The sequence below is a fragment of the Leuresthes tenuis genome, unplaced genomic scaffold (genome assembly GCF_036924035.1).
Source record: "Leuresthes tenuis unplaced genomic scaffold, fLeuTen1.0.hap1 SCAF_5, whole genome shotgun sequence".
NCBI classification, from domain to species: Eukaryota; Metazoa; Chordata; class Actinopteri; order Atheriniformes; family Atherinopsidae; genus Leuresthes; species Leuresthes tenuis.
In genome coordinates, this window is record NW_027325359.1 from 19507804 (window position 1) to 19528205 (window position 20402).

Genomic DNA, 20402 nt, shown 5'->3' on the forward strand with positions numbered 1-20402 from the left:
GGTCAGAAATGGTCGTTGATTTGGAAGCACTAAGTAAAGACTGACATAGCTCCTGAACACATCATCTGATTTGCAAATAAGTGCCCATCAGGACCGGAGTTGACCCACTTGCATGGAAATGGATTAGCGTCAATTACCTTCAAAAAGCATAAATCAATGCAAATGACCCTAGGACGAGCACGGGGGGGTGGGGTGGGGTGGTGCTGGGGGGGGTGCTAGGGTTCCATGATATCTGCAGTCTCTACTCAACAATGAAAGGGGAATTAGCGCAAGTGGTAGAGCGCCTGCTTAACATGCGAGACATAGCGGGATGCCCGCATTCTCCAGGAAGCTTTAACTTGCTTGTGCTCTGTGGAGAAAGTCATTTACAGCTGATTGCAGCTAATATACAAGTCAAAGGTGGGTGTAAACTGAAAGCAAAAGTAATCTTTCAGAGCACGATTACCCTGAAGTCAGAAAACAAATTGTTCATGACACATTCAATCCCCCTAATGTAAGCTAAAATAAAAATATTGCCACATAAGCATTGTTTGAAAAATGCATTTGCACAAAGTGGAATCAGAAACAAGTGTTGACAACACTGCTTTAGATGGAAAGCCGACGAGAATGGGATTTGAACCCATGCGTGCAAAGCACAATGGATTAGCAGTCCATCGCCTTAACCACTCGGCCAAAAATGGGGCAAAAGGGACTGCCCGAAAGGGGGGAAAAGGAAAAAAAGAGGAAGGAGGGGGGGGAAAGAGAGAAAAAGAAAAGGAGAAAAAAGGAGGAAAACGTACACTATATCCACTTTTCTCTATTCTCTTATCTTCTCAACATTGTTTACACACACCTCTGCACTTATTGCAAGGTTTATCATCCATTTAATTTTCATGTTTCTTGTGGGATTCGAACCTGTATTGTGGCAACACCCCAACATACCACAGTGCTTTGGACGTTACTAAAGCCTACTGTAGGGGGCAGCACACAAAATGTGTATAACTGTAAATGTAAATAAGTCTCCCATCATTTTTCCCCTCTTTTTTTGGTACACTCAATTATTTGAGAGACTAGTGTTATGATTGGCTTTGATCTTAGACATTATAAATTCATATTCTGTATTTTCCTAAATGTTCCTAGCTGGTACTTTTCCACTCTGTTCATACTGCACAATCGATGACCTTAAAAGGGTCCAAGACCTTAGAATGACATAAACAACTGGGTCAGACAAAACATCTCTAGTAGAGTAGATAGGTCTGGTACATTAGATCCACGTCTAAAACAGCACTCACACATACACACACATTGTTTATCACATCCAAAGAACACAACAAGGACAGCAACTGGCCTGATCATGCCACTAAAAACTGGCCGATTATACTCTGACAAGTGTGAAAACAACTTCTGTGAGATAAAGCTGAATATAAATATGACATGTTTCCGGATATCGGGGCTTGGCCTGACGGATTTCCTGCGGGAGCTCTGGCACTCCGAGTCCAGCGCTGCAATATACTTTACTATGTGACCACTGATAAATACTTTTTTAATAAACGATTTCTCCAGCTTGTTCTTGGGCTTCCAATGAAAAAATCGGGCTAACACTAGCTATCTATCTGTATCACTATTTGTGCAACACAAGTGAATGAAACAAATTCCAAATTGAGCAAAGAAAGTATTTTAAAAAAATCTTTGGTTGAGACAAAGAGTGTTGGGTTTTATTAATAAATGTAAAATAATTCTCCAAGTAATTCTGGCTTCACTTTTGACAATTGCATTAAATGGATGTCACTCACACTCACTGTCGTCCTGTTTTGCAAATGGAAATTAAATAAAAATGTGAAGGCTGTTCTTGGTTCAAGTAAAATGATCAAACTTTATTAACATTGTAACAATAATCACACAGTAACAGACGAGCAATCATCTGCGAACAGACAGACAGACAGACAGACAGACACTTAATGTAAACTTAACGCCGCAGTTAAAACGCCGCATGAAATGGAAGCTGTCCAAGCGCACTGCAGACCTCCATGGGTGGAAGAGTTTGACCACTGAAGACACACCTGTGAAAAACAAAGTCAGCCGCTGCCCAATTGCCAGTACCACTCCTCCCACAAGTGGAGTGGTAACAGTGTGTGTGTGTGTGTGTGTGTGTCACACAGTTTTTCAAACGTATATTTGATAAAGATCATTTTTACCCACCTGACTGGCTGCAGCAGTCCCGGTCAACATAGATGACCTCAGGTTCAGCTTGGCCCGCATTCTTGTATCGAGTGACGATGCCATGGCACAACTCTTCCAACCCTGCACCTTCACCCGTTGTCAGAACAGAGTTCAGAACCTGGCCAAACTCGTTGCCGATGTTTGTCATCCATGCAGCACTGTCCCCAATAGCGCCAGCCAGCTTCTTGGTAATCTGTAAAACAAACACTACTTTCAAACTGTTTGTTGTAATTATACACATGTGCGTGTGTCAAACCGACATTCACGCACTTGCACCTGTTATCATATTCCTCTTTTTTTTTGGGGGGGGGGGGGGGGGGGGGGGGGCAATAAATATAGCTTTCCCAGTGATAACTACTAATACAACCGATTCTCCGCAACAACCAAAAGATTCATCGCACACAAGGCCTTGAAATTGATTTTGGTCAAGACAGACACATTTGATGACAATGTGGGGGAGGAGGTTTCAGAATATGAAGATCAAATTCAGAGTCTGACAGTGACTTTTAGAAGAGGATGACATTAATCATCAGCTATCTCCTAAATGAGAATGAACCACAGCTAGACAGCAGCAGGCCCCAGGACCAAGTGGTCAGCAGCCGAGCTGAGATTGAGATCTTACTTATGTTTTGTAAATGTTCAAAGTTCTAAAAAAGTTGTAAATGAATAATACATGATAGTTATACCAAAAAACCTTGTTGTTTATATTGCTTGAAATTGGGATGAAGTAAACATCTGTATGAGTATTTTAACATAAAATTGTTTGATTGTGTTGAATTAAAAACCCCAAAAATGCAGCGGGTCCACCAGACCAACAAACATTGCTTGAGTAACAAAAATATGACCAGAAAACAAGGGTTAATACATCTGGACACATCTGTCTGCTCTGCTCAAACACATAACCAGGCTCCGTTACCAGAGTGGAGAAAACGCCACAGATAGCCGATTAATTACTATTGCACTGACGGACAATAAATGTAAAAAAAGATAGTTCAAATCTTAAGGCTTTCCCCGAGGAATCGGCAGAGTTTATAAGGCAAATAAACAAAAAAATAAGTTACTATTTGTCTTCTGATTCTGTCATGTCACTAACATCCCCACCGTCGCCACACAATGCTGGTATGAACAGCGACGCTATTACAGGCAGAACTTCCATTGGCAAAATGGCTACGTTACAAGGAAGTTGAAATACAACTTGGATAAAGTGCCGAGAGGACGGAAGATTAAATTGCATATTGTTTGTCCCACGGTTTAACATTCGGCTTATACATGGCGTTACTTTTATGAGTATTAATCAAGTTTACAAACCTTGTTCCCGTGCTTGTCACAAGTGTATGCGAAGAAAAATATGGCTGACACTCAAAAGCGTTAACCGCGCCCCCTTCGACGTCACGTCACGTGTCCCTTTTGCCCCATTTTTCTGTGTTCGGACCTGTGTTCGGACCTTGTTCGGACCTTGTTCGGACCTTGTTCGGACCTCGTTAGGAACTCTTTGATGTCGTTAGGAAAGTGTTCGGACCTTGTTCGGACCTGACAGAATGTGTTCGGAAGTGTTAGGACCTCTGAGGCAGTCCAAAAACCGGCGGGTACGGCCACCTCGTCCCCTCATCTGTTGTTTTGATGCTAAAAATTCGCGTCCTCAACAACAGCTGCTAAAATTTCAGTCTCACATTGCAGCCTCATTAGTAACGCAGGGCTGTGAAAGGAGGAAATCAATTCTCCCTTCCTTCACAAAAGGAAAAAAAGGGGAATTTGCTCAAGTGGTAGCGGGATCTATACCTGCATTCTCCAGGAATCCTTCCTTAGCTTCACATTTCAGTGGAGGAAATCATCAACAGCTGCGGTGGTACAGCTGAAGTTGGCTTAGGGTTTTGCGATATCTGCATCGTGAGCCCTACAACCATAGGGGATGGTGTTCGAATCGAAGAGCTCGTTGAGCATGTTGTGATCCATTCATGCCTTCTCCAGGAAGCTTTGACATGATCATTGGAGGTTATTGTCATCGTTTGGTCTTGTGTTGCCTTTGTAAAATTTCAATCTGCATCGTGAGCCCTACAACCATAGGGGATGGTGTTCGAATCGAAGAGCTCGTTGAGCATCTTGTGATCCATTCATGCCTTCTCCAGGAAGCTTTGACATGATCATTGGAGGTTATTGTCATCGTTTGGTCTTGTGTTGCCTTTGTAAAATTTCAATCTCACATGAGCGCGTCACAAGGTACAAAGGCCTTGTGGGCAGAGCATATGAATTCCTCCTTTCACAAAAGGAGAATCATTATGATCTAAATATGTTTTCATGTAGGGATCTTTGAGGTTCTTTTATTTACAAATAGGGCAAAACAAATGCAGTTGGATTTAGGGCAATTCAAATTTAGGGTTTAAGTCTCTTCAGTATATACTCAAATATGGAAGGCAAATTGGGTCAAACTATAAAGGGCTTGCTTTCCATGCAAAATGTGGCGGGATTCATGTCCTCATTCCTCAGAAATCTTTTAGGTGCTCTTCTAGTGAGAGGTCTAAATGGTGGTCTTATAAAGGCAGACCAACTAATATGCAAATTCAAATTTGTTTAAAAACTGAAAGCATGAAACACTACGGAATTCCTGTGTCTCACTAATCGGATGCAAGACTCTTCTTGATACATTCAACCAGTCTGAAAAACACACTGAGTAAAACCAACAAGCCACAATCGTGAGATCTATTCCTTTTGATGGATCGAGGAATAGATCTTTTGGTCAGAAATGGTCGTTGATTTGGAAGCACTAAGTAAAGACTGACATAGCTCCTGAACACATCATCTGATTAGCAAATAAGTGCCCATCAGGACCGGAGTTGACCCACTTGCATGGAAATGGATTAGCGTCAATTACCTTCAAAAAGCATAAATCAATGCAAATGACCCTAGGACGAGCACAGGGGGGTGGGGTGGGGTGGGGTGGTGCTGGGGGGGTGCTAGGGTTCCATGATATCTGCAGTCTCTACTCAACAATGAAAGGGGAATTAGCGCAAGTGGTAGAGCGCCTGCTTAACATGCGAGACATAGCGGGATGCCCGCATTCTCCAGGAAGCTTTAACTTGCTTGTGCTCTGTGGAGAAAGTCATTTACAGCTGATTGCAGCTAATATACAAGTCAAAGGTGGGTGTAAACTGAAAGCAAAAGTAATCTTTCAGAGCATGATTACCCTGAAGTCAGAAAACAAATTGTTCATGACACATTCAATCCCCCTAATGAACCTAATGTAAGCTAAAATAAAAATATTGCCACATAAGCATTGTTTGAAAAATGCATTTGCACAAAGTGGAATCAGAAACAAGTGTTGACAACACTGCTTTAGATGGAAAGCCGACGAGAATGGGATTTGAACCCATGCGTGCAAAGCACAATGGATTAGCAGTCCATCGCCTTAACCACTCGGCCACCTCGTCCCCTCATCTGTTGTTTTGATGCTAAAAATTCGCGTCCTCAACAACAGCTGCTAAAATTTCAGTCTCACATTGCAGCCTCATTAGTAACGCAGGGCTGTGAAAGGAGGAAATCAATTCTCCCTTCCTTCACAAAAGGAAAAAAAGGGGAAATTGCTCAAGTGGTAGAGCGCTCGCTTTGCATGTGAGAGGTAGCGGGATCTATACCTGCATTCTCCAGGAATCCTTCCTTAGCTTCACATTTCAGTGGAGGAAATCATCAACAGCTGCGGTGGTACAGCTGAAGTTGGCTTAGGGTTTTGCGATATCTGCATCGTGAGCCCTACAACCATAGGGGATGGTGTTCGAATCGAAGAGCTCGTTGAGCATCTTGTGATCCATTCATGCCTTCTCCAGGAAGCTTTGACATGATCATTGGAGGTTATTGTCGTCGTTTGGTCTTGTGTTGCCTTTGTAAAATTTCAATCTGCATCGTGAGCCCTACAACCATAGGGGATGGTGTTCGAATCGAAGAGCTCGTTGAGCATCTTGTGATCCATTCATGCCTTCTCCAGGAAGCTTTGACATGATCATTGGAGGTTATTGTCATCGTTTGGTCTTGTGTTGCCTTTGTAAAATTTCAATCTCACATGAGCGCGTCACAAGGTACAAAGGCCTTGTGGGCAGAGCATATGAATTCCTCCTTTCACAAAAGGAGAATCATTATGATCTAAATATGTTTTCATGTAGGGATCTTTGAGGTTCTTTGATTTACAAATAGGGCAAAACAAATGCAGTTGGATTTAGGGCAATTCAAATTTAGGGTTTAAGTCTCTTCAGTATATACTCAAATATGGAAGGCAAATTGGGTCAAACTATAAAGGGCTTGCTTTCCATGCAAAATGTGGCGGGATTCATGTCCTCATTCCTCAGAAATCTTTTAGGTGCTCTTCTAGTGAGAGGTCTAAATGGTGGTCTTATAAAGGCAGACCAACTAATATGCAAATTCAAATTTGTTTAAAAACTGAAAGCATGAAACACTACGGAATTCCTGTGTCTCACTAATCGGATGCAAGACTCTTCTTGATACATTCAACCAGTCTGAAAAACACACTGAGTAAAACCAACAAGCCACAATCGTGAGATCTATTCCTTTTGATGGATCGAGGAATAGATCTTTTGGTCAGAAATGGTCGTTGATTTGGAAGCACTAAGTAAAGACTGACATAGCTCCTGAACACATCATCTGATTTGCAAATAAGTGCCCATCAGGACCGGAGTTGACCCACTTGCATGGAAATGGATTAGCGTCAATTACCTTCAAAAAGCATAAATCAATGCAAATGACCCTAGGACGAGCACGGGGGGGTGGGGTGGGGTGGTGCTGGGGGGGGTGCTAGGGTTCCATGATATCTGCAGTCTCTACTCAACAATGAAAGGGGAATTAGCGCAAGTGGTAGAGCGCCTGCTTAACATGCGAGACATAGCGGGATGCCCGCATTCTCCAGGAAGCTTTAACTTGCTTGTGCTCTGTGGAGAAAGTCATTTACAGCTGATTGCAGCTAATATACAAGTCAAAGGTGGGTGTAAACTGAAAGCAAAAGTAATCTTTCAGAGCACGATTACCCTGAAGTCAGAAAACAAATTGTTCATGACACATTCAACCCCCCTAATGTAAGCTAAAATAAAAATATTGCCACATAAGCATTGTTTGAAAAATGCATTTGCACAAAGTGGAATCAGAAACAAGTGTTGACAACACTGCTTTAGATGGAAAGCCGACGAGAATGGGATTTGAACCCATGCGTGCAAAGCACAATGGATTAGCAGTCCATCGCCTTAACCACTCGGCCACCTCGTCCCCTCATCTGTTGTTTTGATGCTAAAAATTCGCGTCCTCAACAACAGCTGCTAAAATTTCAGTCTCACATTGCAGCCTCATTAGTAACGCAGGGCTGTGAAAGGAGGAAATCAATTCTCCCTTCCTTCACAAAAGGAAAAAAAGGGGAATTTGCTCAAGTGGTAGCGGGATCTATACCTGCATTCTCCAGGAATCCTTCCTTAGCTTCACATTTCAGTGGAGGAAATCATCAACAGCTGCGGTGGTACAGCTGAAGTTGGCTTAGGGTTTTGCGATATCTGCATCGTGAGCCCTACAACCATAGGGGATGGTGTTCGAATCGAAGAGCTCGTTGAGCATGTTGTGATCCATTCATGCCTTCTCCAGGAAGCTTTGACATGATCATTGGAGGTTATTGTCATCGTTTGGTCTTGTGTTGCCTTTGTAAAATTTCAATCTGCATCGTGAGCCCTACAACCATAGGGGATGGTGTTCGAATCGAAGAGCTCGTTGAGCATCTTGTGATCCATTCATGCCTTCTCCAGGAAGCTTTGACATGATCATTGGAGGTTATTGTCATCGTTTGGTCTTGTGTTGCCTTTGTAAAATTTCAATCTCACATGAGCGCGTCACAAGGTACAAAGGCCTTGTGGGCAGAGCATATGAATTCCTCCTTTCACAAAAGGAGAATCATTATGATCTAAATATGTTTTCATGTAGGGATCTTTGAGGTTCTTTGATTTACAAATAGGGCAAAACAAATGCAGTTGGATTTAGGGCAATTCAAATTTAGGGTTTAAGTCTCTTCAGTATATACTCAAATATGGAAGGCAAATTGGGTCAAACTATAAAGGGCTTGCTTTCCATGCAAAATGTGGCGGGATTCATGTCCTCATTCCTCAGAAATCTTTTAGGTGCTCTTCTAGTGAGAGGTCTAAATGGTGGTCTTATAAAGGCAGACCAACTAATATGCAAATTCAAATTTGTTTAAAAACTGAAAGCATGAAACACTACGGAATTCCTGTGTCTCACTAATCGGATGCAAGACTCTTCTTGATACATTCAAGCAGTCTGAAAAACACACTGAGTAAAACCAACAAGCCACAATCGTGAGATCTATTCCTTTTGATGGATCGAGGAATAGATCTTTTGGTCAGAAATGGTCGTTGATTTGGAAGCACTAAGTAAAGACTGACATAGCTCCTGAACACATCATCTGATTTGCAAATAAGTGCCCATCAGGACCGGAGTTGACCCACTTGCATGGAAATGGATTAGCGTCAATTACCTTCAAAAAGCATAAATCAATGCAAATGACCCTAGGACGAGCACAGGGGGGTGGGGTGGGGTGGGGTGGGGTGGGGTGGGGTGGTGCTGGGGGGATGCTAGGGTTCCATGATATCTGCAGTCTCTACTCAACAATGAAAGGGGAATTAGCGCAAGTGGTAGAGCGCCTGCTTAACATGCGAGACATAGCGGGATGCCCGCATTCTCCAGGAAGCTTTAACTTGCTTGTGCTCTGTGGAGAAAGTCATTTACAGCTGATTGCAGCTAATATACAAGTCAAAGGTGGGTGTAAACTGAAAGCAAAAGTAATCTTTCAGAGCATGATTACCCTGAAGTCAGAAAACAAATTGTTCATGACACATTCAATCCCCCTAATGAACCTAATGTAAGCTAAAATAAAAATATTGCCACATAAGCATTGTTTGAAAAATGCATTTGCACAAAGTGGAATCAGAAACAAGTGTTGACAACACTGCTTTAGATGGAAAGCCGACGAGAATGGGATTTGAACCCATGCGTGCAAAGCACAATGGATTAGCAGTCCATCGCCTTAACCACTCGGCCACCTCGTCCCCTCATCTGCTGTTTTGATGCTAAAAATTCGCGTCCTCAACAACAGCTGCTAAAATTTCAGTCTCACATTGCAGCCTCATTAGTAACGCAGGGCTGTGAAAGGAGGAAATCAATTCTCCCTTCCTTCACAAAAGGAAAAAAAGGGGAAATTGCTCAAGTGGTAGAGCGCTCGCTTTGCATGTGAGAGGTAGCGGGATCTATACCTGCATTCTCCAGGAATCCTTCCTTAGCTTCACATTTCAGTGGAGGAAATCATCAACAGCTGCGGTGGTACAGCTGAAGTTGGCTTAGGGTTTTGCGATATCTGCATCGTGAGCCCTACAACCATAGGGGATGGTGTTCGAATCGAAGAGCTCGTTGAGCATCTTGTGATCCATTCATGCCTTCTCCAGGAAGCTTTGACATGATCATTGGAGGTTATTGTCGTCGTTTGGTCTTGTGTTGCCTTTGTAAAATTTCAATCTGCATCGTGAGCCCTACAACCATAGGGGATGGTGTTCGAATCGAAGAGCTCGTTGAGCATCTTGTGATCCATTCATGCCTTCTCCAGGAAGCTTTGACATGATCATTGGAGGTTATTGTCATCGTTTGGTCTTGTGTTGCCTTTGTAAAATTTCAATCTCACATGAGCGCGTCACAAGGTACAAAGGCCTTGTGGGCAGAGCATATGAATTCCTCCTTTCACAAAAGGAGAATCATTATGATCTAAATATGTTTTCATGTAGGGATCTTTGAGGTTCTTTGATTTACAAATAGGGCAAAACAAATGCAGTTGGATTTAGGGCAATTCAAATTTAGGGTTTAAGTCTCTTCAGTATATACTCAAATATGGAAGGCAAATTGGGTCAAACTATAAAGGGCTTGCTTTCCATGCAAAATGTGGCGGGATTCATGTCCTCATTCCTCAGAAATCTTTTAGGTGCTCTTCTAGTGAGAGGTCTAAATGGTGGTCTTATAAAGGCAGACCAACTAATATGCAAATTCAAATTTGTTTAAAAACTGAAAGCATGAAACACTACGGAATTCCTGTGTCTCACTAATCGGATGCAAGACTCTTCTTGATACATTCAACCAGTCTGAAAAACACACTGAGTAAAACCAACAAGCCACAATCGTGAGATCTATTCCTTTTGATGGATCGAGGAATAGATCTTTTGGTCAGAAATGGTCGTTGATTTGGAAGCACTAAGTAAAGACTGACATAGCTCCTGAACACATCATCTGATTAGCAAATAAGTGCCCATCAGGACCGGAGTTGACCCACTTGCATGGAAATGGATTAGCGTCAATTACCTTCAAAAAGCATAAATCAATGCAAATGACCCTAGGACGAGCACAGGGGGGTGGGGTGGGGTGGGGTGGTGCTGGGGGGGTGCTAGGGTTCCATGATATCTGCAGTCTCTACTCAACAATGAAAGGGGAATTAGCGCAAGTGGTAGAGCGCCTGCTTAACATGCGAGACATAGCGGGATGCCCGCATTCTCCAGGAAGCTTTAACTTGCTTGTGCTCTGTGGAGAAAGTCATTTACAGCTGATTGCAGCTAATATACAAGTCAAAGGTGGGTGTAAACTGAAAGCAAAAGTAATCTTTCAGAGCATGATTACCCTGAAGTCAGAAAACAAATTGTTCATGACACATTCAATCCCCCTAATGAACCTAATGTAAGCTAAAATAAAAATATTGCCACATAAGCATTGTTTGAAAAATGCATTTGCACAAAGTGGAATCAGAAACAAGTGTTGACAACACTGCTTTAGATGGAAAGCCGACGAGAATGGGATTTGAACCCATGCGTGCAAAGCACAATGGATTAGCAGTCCATCGCCTTAACCACTCGGCCACCTCGTCCCCTCATCTGTTGTTTTGATGCTAAAAATTCGCGTCCTCAACAACAGCTGCTAAAATTTCAGTCTCACATTGCAGCCTCATTAGTAACGCAGGGCTGTGAAAGGAGGAAATCAATTCTCCCTTCCTTCACAAAAGGAAAAAAAGGGGAATTTGCTCAAGTGGTAGAGCGCTCGCTTTGCATGTGAGAGGTAGCGGGATCTATACCTGCATTCTCCAGGAATCCTTCCTTAGCTTCACATTTCAGTGGAGGAAATCATCAACAGCTGCGGTGGTACAGCTGAAGTTGGCTTAGGGTTTTGCGATATCTGCATCGTGAGCCCTACAACCATAGGGGATGGTGTTCGAATCGAAGAGCTCGTTGAGCATGTTGTGATCCATTCATGCCTTCTCCAGGAAGCTTTGACAAGATCATTGGAGGTTATTGTCATCGTTTGGTCTTGTGTTGCCTTTGTAAAATTTCAATCTGCATCGTGAGCCCTACAACCATAGGGGATGGTGTTCGAATCGAAGAGCTCGTTGAGCATCTTGTGATCCATTCATGCCTTCTCCAGGAAGCTTTGACATGATCATTGGAGGTTATTGTCATCGTTTGGTCTTGTGTTGCCTTTGTAAAATTTCAATCTCACATGAGCGCGTCACAAGGTACAAAGGCCTTGTGGGCAGAGCATATGAATTCCTCCTTTCACAAAAGGAGAATCATTATGATCTAAATATGTTTTCATGTAGGGATCTTTGAGGTTCTTTGATTTACAAATAGGGCAAAACAAATGCAGTTGGATTTAGGGCAATTCAAATTTAGGGTTTAAGTCTCTTCAGTATATACTCAAATATGGAAGGCAAATTGGGTCAAACTATAAAGGGCTTGCTTTCCATGCAAAATGTGGCGGGATTCATGTCCTCATTCCTCAGAAATCTTTTAGGTGCTCTTCTAGTGAGAGGTCTAAATGGTGGTCTTATAAAGGCAGACCAACTAATATGCAAATTCAAATTTGTTTAAAAACTGAAAGCATGAAACACTACGGAATTCCTGTGTCTCACTAATCGGATGCAAGACTCTTCTTGATACATTCAACCAGTCTGAAAAACACACTGAGTAAAACCAACAAGCCACAATCGTGAGATCTATTCCTTTTGATGGATCGAGGAATAGATCTTTTGGTCAGAAATGGTCGTTGATTTGGAAGCACTAAGTAAAGACTGACATAGCTCCTGAACACATCATCTGATTTGCAAATAAGTGCCCATCAGGACCGGAGTTGACCCACTTGCATGGAAATGGATTAGCGTCAATTACCTTCAAAAAGCATAAATCAATGCAAATGACCCTAGGACGAGCACAGGGGGGTGGGGTGGGGTGGGGTGGGGTGGGGTGGGGTGGTGCTGGGGGGGTGCTAGGGTTCCATGATATCTGCAGTCTCTACTCAACAATGAAAGGGGAATTAGCGCAAGTGGTAGAGCGCCTGCTTAACATGCGAGACATAGCGGGATGCCCGCATTCTCCAGGAAGCTTTAACTTGCTTGTGCTCTGTGGAGAAAGTCATTTACAGCTGATTGCAGCTAATATACAAGTCAAAGGTGGGTGTAAACTGAAAGCAAAAGTAATCTTTCAGAGCATGATTACCCTGAAGTCAGAAAACAAATTGTTCATGACACATTCAATCCCCCTAATGAACCTAATGTAAGCTAAAATAAAAATATTGCCACATAAGCATTGTTTGAAAAATGCATTTGCACAAAGTGGAATCAGAAACAAGTGTTGACAACACTGCTTTAGATGGAAAGCCGACGAGAATGGGATTTGAACCCATGCGTGCAAAGCACAATGGATTAGCAGTCCATCGCCTTAACCACTCGGCCACCTCGTCCCCTCATCTGCTGTTTTGATGCTAAAAATTCGCGTCCTCAACAACAGCTGCTAAAATTTCAGTCTCACATTGCAGCCTCATTAGTAACGCAGGGCTGTGAAAGGAGGAAATCAATTCTCCCTTCCTTCACAAAAGGAAAAAAAGGGGAAATTGCTCAAGTGGTAGAGCGCTCGCTTTGCATGTGAGAGGTAGCGGGATCTATACCTGCATTCTCCAGGAATCCTTCCTTAGCTTCACATTTCAGTGGAGGAAATCATCAACAGCTGCGGTGGTACAGCTGAAGTTGGCTTAGGGTTTTGCGATATCTGCATCGTGAGCCCTACAACCATAGGGGATGGTGTTCGAATCGAAGAGCTCGTTGAGCATCTTGTGATCCATTCATGCCTTCTCCAGGAAGCTTTGACATGATCATTGGAGGTTATTGTCGTCGTTTGGTCTTGTGTTGCCTTTGTAAAATTTCAATCTGCATCGTGAGCCCTACAACCATAGGGGATGGTGTTCGAATCGAAGAGCTCGTTGAGCATCTTGTGATCCATTCATGCCTTCTCCAGGAAGCTTTGACATGATCATTGGAGGTTATTGTCATCGTTTGGTCTTGTGTTGCCTTTGTAAAATTTCAATCTCACATGAGCGCGTCACAAGGTACAAAGGCCTTGTGGGCAGAGCATATGAATTCCTCCTTTCACAAAAGGAGAATCATTATGATCTAAATATGTTTTCATGTAGGGATCTTTGAGGTTCTTTGATTTACAAATAGGGCAAAACAAATGCAGTTGGATTTAGGGCAATTCAAATTTAGGGTTTAAGTCTCTTCAGTATATACTCAAATATGGAAGGCAAATTGGGTCAAACTATAAAGGGCTTGCTTTCCATGCAAAATGTGGCGGGATTCATGTCCTCATTCCTCAGAAATCTTTTAGGTGCTCTTCTAGTGAGAGGTCTAAATGGTGGTCTTATAAAGGCAGACCAACTAATATGCAAATTCAAATTTGTTTAAAAACTGAAAGCATGAAACACTACGGAATTCCTGTGTCTCACTAATCGGATGCAAGACTCTTCTTGATACATTCAACCAGTCTGAAAAACACACTGAGTAAAACCAACAAGCCACAATCGTGAGATCTATTCCTTTTGATGGATCGAGGAATAGATCTTTTGGTCAGAAATGGTCGTTGATTTGGAAGCACTAAGTAAAGACTGACATAGCTCCTGAACACATCATCTGATTTGCAAATAAGTGCCCATCAGGACCGGAGTTGACCCACTTGCATGGAAATGGATTAGCGTCAATTACCTTCAAAAAGCATAAATCAATGCAAATGACCCTAGGACGAGCATGGGGGGGTGGGGTGGGGTGGTGCTGGGGGGGGTGCTAGGGTTCCATGATATCTGCAGTCTCTACTCAACAATGAAAGGGGAATTAGCGCAAGTGGTAGAGCGCCTGCTTAACATGCGAGACATAGCGGGATGCCCGCATTCTCCAGGAAGCTTTAACTTGCTTGTGCTCTGTGGAGAAAGTCATTTACAGCTGATTGCAGCTAATATACAAGTCAAAGGTGGGTGTAAACTGAAAGCAAAAGTAATCTTTCAGAGCATGATTACCCTGAAGTCAGAAAACAAATTGTTCATGACACATTCAATCCCCCTAATGTAAGCTAAAATAAAAATATTGCCACATAAGCATTGTTTGAAAAATGCATTTGCACAAAGTGGAATCAGAAACAAGTGTTGACAACACTGCTTTAGATGGAAAGCCGACGAGAATGGGATTTGAACCCATGCGTGCAAAGCACAATGGATTAGCAGTCCATCGCCTTAACCACTCGGCCACCTCGTCCCCTCATCTGTTGTTTTGATGCTAAAAATTCGCGTCCTCAACAACAGCTGCTAAAATTTCAGTCTCACATTGCAGCCTCATTAGTAACGCAGGGCTGTGAAAGGAGGAAATCAATTCTCCCTTCCTTCACAAAAGGAAAAAAAGGGGAATTTGCTCAAGTGGTAGCGGGATCTATACCTGCATTCTCCAGGAATCCTTCCTTAGCTTCACATTTCAGTGGAGGAAATCATCAACAGCTGCGGTGGTACAGCTGAAGTTGGCTTAGGGTTTTGCGATATCTGCATCGTGAGCCCTACAACCATAGGGGATGGTGTTCGAATCGAAGAGCTCGTTGAGCATGTTGTGATCCATTCATGCCTTCTCCAGGAAGCTTTGACATGATCATTGGAGGTTATTGTCATCGTTTGGTCTTGTGTTGCCTTTGTAAAATTTCAATCTGCATCGTGAGCCCTACAACCATAGGGGATGGTGTTCGAATCGAAGAGCTCGTTGAGCATCTTGTGATCCATTCATGCCTTCTCCAGGAAGCTTTGACATGATCATTGGAGGTTATTGTCATCGTTTGGTCTTGTGTTGCCTTTGTAAAATTTCAATCTCACATGAGCGCGTCACAAGGTACAAAGGCCTTGTGGGCAGAGCATATGAATTCCTCCTTTCACAAAAGGAGAATCATTATGATCTAAATATGTTTTCATGTAGGGATCTTTGAGGTTCTTTGATTTACAAATAGGGCAAAACAAATGCAGTTGGATTTAGGGCAATTCAAATTTAGGGTTTAAGTCTCTTCAGTATATACTCAAATATGGAAGGCAAATTGGGTCAAACTATAAAGGGCTTGCTTTCCATGCAAAATGTGGCGGGATTCATGTCCTCATTCCTCAGAAATCTTTTAGGTGCTCTTCTAGTGAGAGGTCTAAATGGTGGTCTTATAAAGGCAGACCAACTAATATGCAAATTCAAATTTGTTTAAAAACTGAAAGCATGAAACACTACGGAATTCCTGTGTCTCACTAATCGGATGCAAGACTCTTCTTGATACATTCAACCAGTCTGAAAAACACACTGAGTAAAACCAACAAGCCACAATCGTGAGATCTATTCCTTTTGATGGATCGAGGAATAGATCTTTTGGTCAGAAATGGTCGTTGATTTGGAAGCACTAAGTAAAGACTGACATAGCTCCTGAACACATCATCTGATTTGCAAATAAGTGCCCATCAGGACCGGAGTTGACCCACTTGCATGGAAATGGATTAGCGTCAATTACCTTCAAAAAGCATAAATCAATGCAAATGACCCTAGGACGAGCACAGGGGGGTGGGGTGGGGTGGGGTGGTGCTGGGGGGGTGCTAGGGTTCCATGATATCTGCAGTCTCTACTCAACAATGAAAGGGGAATTAGCGCAAGTGGTAGAGCGCCTGCTTAACATGCGAGACATAGCGGGATGCCCGCATTCTCCAGGAAGCTTTAACTTGCTTGTGCTCTGTGGAGAAAGTCATTTACAGCTGATTGCAGCTAATATACAAGTCAAAGGTGGGTGTAAACTGAAAGCAAAAGTAATCTTTCAGAGCATGATTACCCTGAAGTCAGAAAACAAATTGTTCATGACACATTCAATCCCCCTAATGAACCTAATGTAAGCTAAAATAAAAATATTGCCACATAAGCATTGTTTGAAAAATGCATTTGCACAAAGTGGAATCAGAAACAAGTGTTGACAACACTGCTTTAGATGGAAAGCCGACGAGAATGGGATTTGAACCCATGCGTGCAAAGCACAATGGATTAGCAGTCCATCGCCTTAACCACTCGGCCACCTCGTCCCCTCATCTGTTGTTTTGATGCTAAAAATTCGCGTCCTCAACAACAGCTGCTAAAATTTCAGTCTCACATTGCAGCCTCATTAGTAACGCAGGGCTGTGAAAGGAGGAAATCAATTCTCCCTTCCTTCACAAAAGGAAAAAAAGGGGAATTTGCTCAAGTGGTAGAGCGCTCGCTTTGCATGTGAGAGGTAGCGGGATCTATACCTGCATTCTCCAGGAATCCTTCCTTAGCTTCACATTTCAGTGGAGGAAATCATCAACAGCTGCGGTGGTACAGCTGAAGTTGGCTTAGGGTTTTGCGATATCTGCATCGTGAGCCCTACAACCATAGGGGATGGTGTTCGAATCGAAGAGCTCGTTGAGCATCTTGTGATCCATTCATGCCTTCTCCAGGAAGCTTTGACATGATCATTGGAGGTTATTGTCGTCGTTTGGTCTTGTGTTGCCTTTGTAAAATTTCAATCTGCATCGTGAGCCCTACAACCATAGGGGATGGTGTTCGAATCGAAGAGCTCGTTGAGCATCTTGTGATCCATTCATGCCTTCTCCAGGAAGCTTTGACATGATCATTGGAGGTTATTGTCATCGTTTGGTCTTGTGTTGCCTTTGTAAAATTTCAATCTCACATGAGCGCGTCACAAGGTACAAAGGCCTTGTGGGCAGAGCATATGAATTCCTCCTTTCACAAAAGGAGAATCATTATGATCTAAATATGTTTTCATGTAGGGATCTTTGAGGTTCTTTGATTTACAAATAGGGCAAAACAAATGCAGTTGGATGTAGGGCAATTCAAATTTAGGGTTTAAGTCTCTTCAGTATATACTCAAATATGGAAGGCAAATTGGGTCAAACTATAAAGGGCTTGCTTTCCATGCAAAATGTGGCGGGATTCATGTCCTCATTCCTCAGAAATCTTTTAGGTGCTCTTCTAGTGAGAGGTCTAAATGGTGGTCTTATAAAGGCAGACCAACTAATATGCAAATTCAAATTTGTTTAAAAACTGAAAGCATGAAACACTACGGAATTCCTGTGTCTCACTAATCGGATGCAAGACTCTTCTTGATACATTCAACCAGTCTGAAAAACACACTGAGTAAAACCAACAAGCCACAATCGTGAGATCTATTCCTTTTGATGGATCGAGGAATAGATCTTTTGGTCAGAAATGGTCGTTGATTTGGAAGCACTAAGTAAAGACTGACATAGCTCCTGAACACATCATCTGATTTGCAAATAAGTGCCCATCAGGACCGGAGTTGACCCACTTGCATGGAAATGGATTAGCGTCAATTACCTTCAAAAAGCATAAATCAATGCAAATGACCCTAGGACGAGCACAGGGGGGTGGGGTGGGGTGGGGTGGGGTGGGGTGGGGTGGTGCTGGGGGGGTGCTAGGGTTCCATGATATCTGCAGTCTCTACTCAACAATGAAAGGGGAATTAGCGCAAGTGGTAGAGCGCCTGCTTAACATGCGAGACATAGCGGGATGCCCGCATTCTCCAGGAAGCTTTAACTTGCTTGTGCTCTGTGGAGAAAGTCATTTACAGCTGATTGCAGCTAATATACAAGTCAAAGGTGGGTGTAAACTGAAAGCAAAAGTAATCTTTCAGAGCATGATTACCCTGAAGTCAGAAAACAAATTGTTCATGACACATTCAATCCCCCTAATGAACCTAATGTAAGCTAAAATAAAAATATTGCCACATAAGCATTGTTTGAAAAATGCATTTGCACAAAGTGGAATCAGAAACAAGTGTTGACAACACTGCTTTAGATGGAAAGCCGACGAGAATGGGATTTGAACCCATGCGTGCAAAGCACAATGGATTAGCAGTCCATCGCCTTAACCACTCGGTCACCTCGTCCCCTCATCTGTTGTTTTGATGCTAAAAATTCGCGTCCTCAACAACAGCTGCTAAAATTTCAGTCTCACATTGCAGCCTCATTAGTAACGCAGGGCTGTGAAAGGAGGAAATCAATTCTCCTTTCCTTCACAAAAGGAAAAAAAGGGGAATTTGCTCAAGTGGTAGAGCGCTCGCTTTGCATGTGAGAGGTAGCGGGATCTATACCTGCATTCTCCAGGAATCCTTCCTTAGCTTCACATTTCAGTGGAGGAAATCATCAACAGCTGCGGTGGTACAGCTGAAGTTGGCTTAGGGTTTTGCGATATCTGCATCGTGAGCCCTACAACCATAGGGGATGGTGTTCGAATCGAAGAGCTCGTTGAGCATCTTGTGATCCATTCATGCCTTCTCCAGGAAGCTTTGACAAGATCATTGGAGGTTATTGTCATCGTTTGGTCTTGTGTTGCCTTTGTAAAATTTCAATCTGCATCGTGAGCCCTACAACCATAGGGGATGGTGTTCGAATCGAAGAGCTCGTTGAGCATCTTGTGATCCATTCATGCCTTCTCCAGGAAGCTTTGACATGATCATTGGAGGTTATTGTCATCGTTTGGTCTTGTGTTGCCTTTGTAAAATTTCAATCTCACATGAGCGCGTCACAAGGTACAAAGGCCTTGTGGGCAGAGCATATGAATTCCTCCTTTCACAAAAGGAGAATCATTATGATCTAAATATGTTTTCATGTAGGGATCTTTGAGGTTCTTTGATTTACAAATAGGGCAAAACAAATGCAGTTGGATTTAGGGCAATTCAAATTTAGGGTTTAAGTCTCTTCAGTATATACTCAAATATGGAAGGCAAATTGGGTCAAACTATAAAGGGCTTGCTTTCCATGCAAAATGTGGCGGGATTCATGTCCTCATTCCTCAGAAATCTTTTAGGTGCTCTTCTAGTGAGAGGTCTAAATGGTGGTCTTATAAAGGCAGACCAACTAATATGCAAATTCAAATTTGTTTAAAAACTGAAAGCATGAAACACTACGGAATTCCTGTGTCTCACTAATCGGATGCAAGACTCTTCTTGATACATTCAACCAGTCTGAAAAACACACTGAGTAAAACCAACAAGCCACAATCGTGAGATCTATTCCTTTTGATGGATCGAGGAATAGATCTTTTGGTCAGAAATGGTCGTTGATTTGGAAGCACTAAGTAAAGACTGACATAGCTCCTGAACACATCATCTGATTTGCAAATAAGTGCCCATCAGGACCGGAGTTGACCCACTTGCATGGAAATGGATTAGCGTCAATTACCTTCAAAAAGCATAAATCAATGCAAATGACCCTAGGACGAGCACAGGGGGGTGGGGTGGGGTGGGGTGGGGTGGGGTGGTGCTGGGGGGGTGCTAGGGTTCCATGATATCTGCAGTCTCTACTCAACAATGAAAGGGGAATTAGCGCAAGTGGTAGAGCGCCTGCTTAACATGCGAGACATAGCGGGATGCCCGCATTCTCCAGGAAGCTTTAACTTGCTTGTGCTCTGTGGAGAAAGTCATTTACAGCTGATTGCAGCTAATATACAAGTCAAAGGTGGGTGTAAACTGAAAGCAAAAGTAATCTTTCAGAGCATGATTACCCTGAAGTCAGAAAACAAATTGTTCATGACACATTCAATCCCCCTAATGAACCTAATGTAAGCTAAAATAAAAATATTGCCACATAAGCATTGTTTGAAAAATGCATTTGCACAAAGTGGAATCAGAAACAAGTGTTGACAACACTGCTTTAGATGGAAAGCCGACGAGAATGGGATTTGAACCCATGCGTGCAAAGCACAATGGATTAGCAGTCCATCGCCTTAACCACTCGGCCACCTCGTCCCC

The 20402-nt window shown here is 42.8% G+C and overlaps 10 non-coding genes across 10 annotated transcripts; all 10 read right to left on the reverse strand.

Annotated features, from left to right (window-relative positions):
* Positions 1–595: 595 nt before the first annotated feature.
* On the reverse strand, positions 596–683 carry trnas-gcu (transfer RNA serine (anticodon GCU)). The gene has a single exon. It is a non-coding gene; the product is annotated as a tRNA-Ser (tRNA).
* A 4859-nt stretch (positions 684–5542) lies between these two features.
* On the reverse strand, positions 5543–5624 carry trnas-gcu (transfer RNA serine (anticodon GCU)). The gene has a single exon. It is a non-coding gene; the product is annotated as a tRNA-Ser (tRNA).
* A 1755-nt stretch (positions 5625–7379) lies between these two features.
* Positions 7380–7461, reverse strand: trnas-gcu (transfer RNA serine (anticodon GCU)). The gene has a single exon. It is a non-coding gene; the product is annotated as a tRNA-Ser (tRNA).
* A 1756-nt stretch (positions 7462–9217) lies between these two features.
* Positions 9218–9299, reverse strand: trnas-gcu (transfer RNA serine (anticodon GCU)). The gene has a single exon. It is a non-coding gene; the product is annotated as a tRNA-Ser (tRNA).
* A 1768-nt stretch (positions 9300–11067) lies between these two features.
* trnas-gcu (transfer RNA serine (anticodon GCU)) lies at positions 11068–11149 on the reverse strand. Its single transcript has one exon. It is a non-coding gene; the product is annotated as a tRNA-Ser (tRNA).
* Positions 11150–12932: 1783 nt separating this feature from the next.
* On the reverse strand, positions 12933–13014 carry trnas-gcu (transfer RNA serine (anticodon GCU)). The gene has a single exon. It is a non-coding gene; the product is annotated as a tRNA-Ser (tRNA).
* A 1755-nt stretch (positions 13015–14769) lies between these two features.
* trnas-gcu (transfer RNA serine (anticodon GCU)) lies at positions 14770–14851 on the reverse strand. The gene has a single exon. It is a non-coding gene; the product is annotated as a tRNA-Ser (tRNA).
* A 1741-nt stretch (positions 14852–16592) lies between these two features.
* Positions 16593–16674, reverse strand: trnas-gcu (transfer RNA serine (anticodon GCU)). Its single transcript has one exon. It is a non-coding gene; the product is annotated as a tRNA-Ser (tRNA).
* A 1783-nt stretch (positions 16675–18457) lies between these two features.
* trnas-gcu (transfer RNA serine (anticodon GCU)) lies at positions 18458–18539 on the reverse strand. The gene has a single exon. It is a non-coding gene; the product is annotated as a tRNA-Ser (tRNA).
* Positions 18540–20317: 1778 nt separating this feature from the next.
* Positions 20318–20399, reverse strand: trnas-gcu (transfer RNA serine (anticodon GCU)). The gene has a single exon. It is a non-coding gene; the product is annotated as a tRNA-Ser (tRNA).
* Positions 20400–20402: the final 3 nt, after the last annotated feature.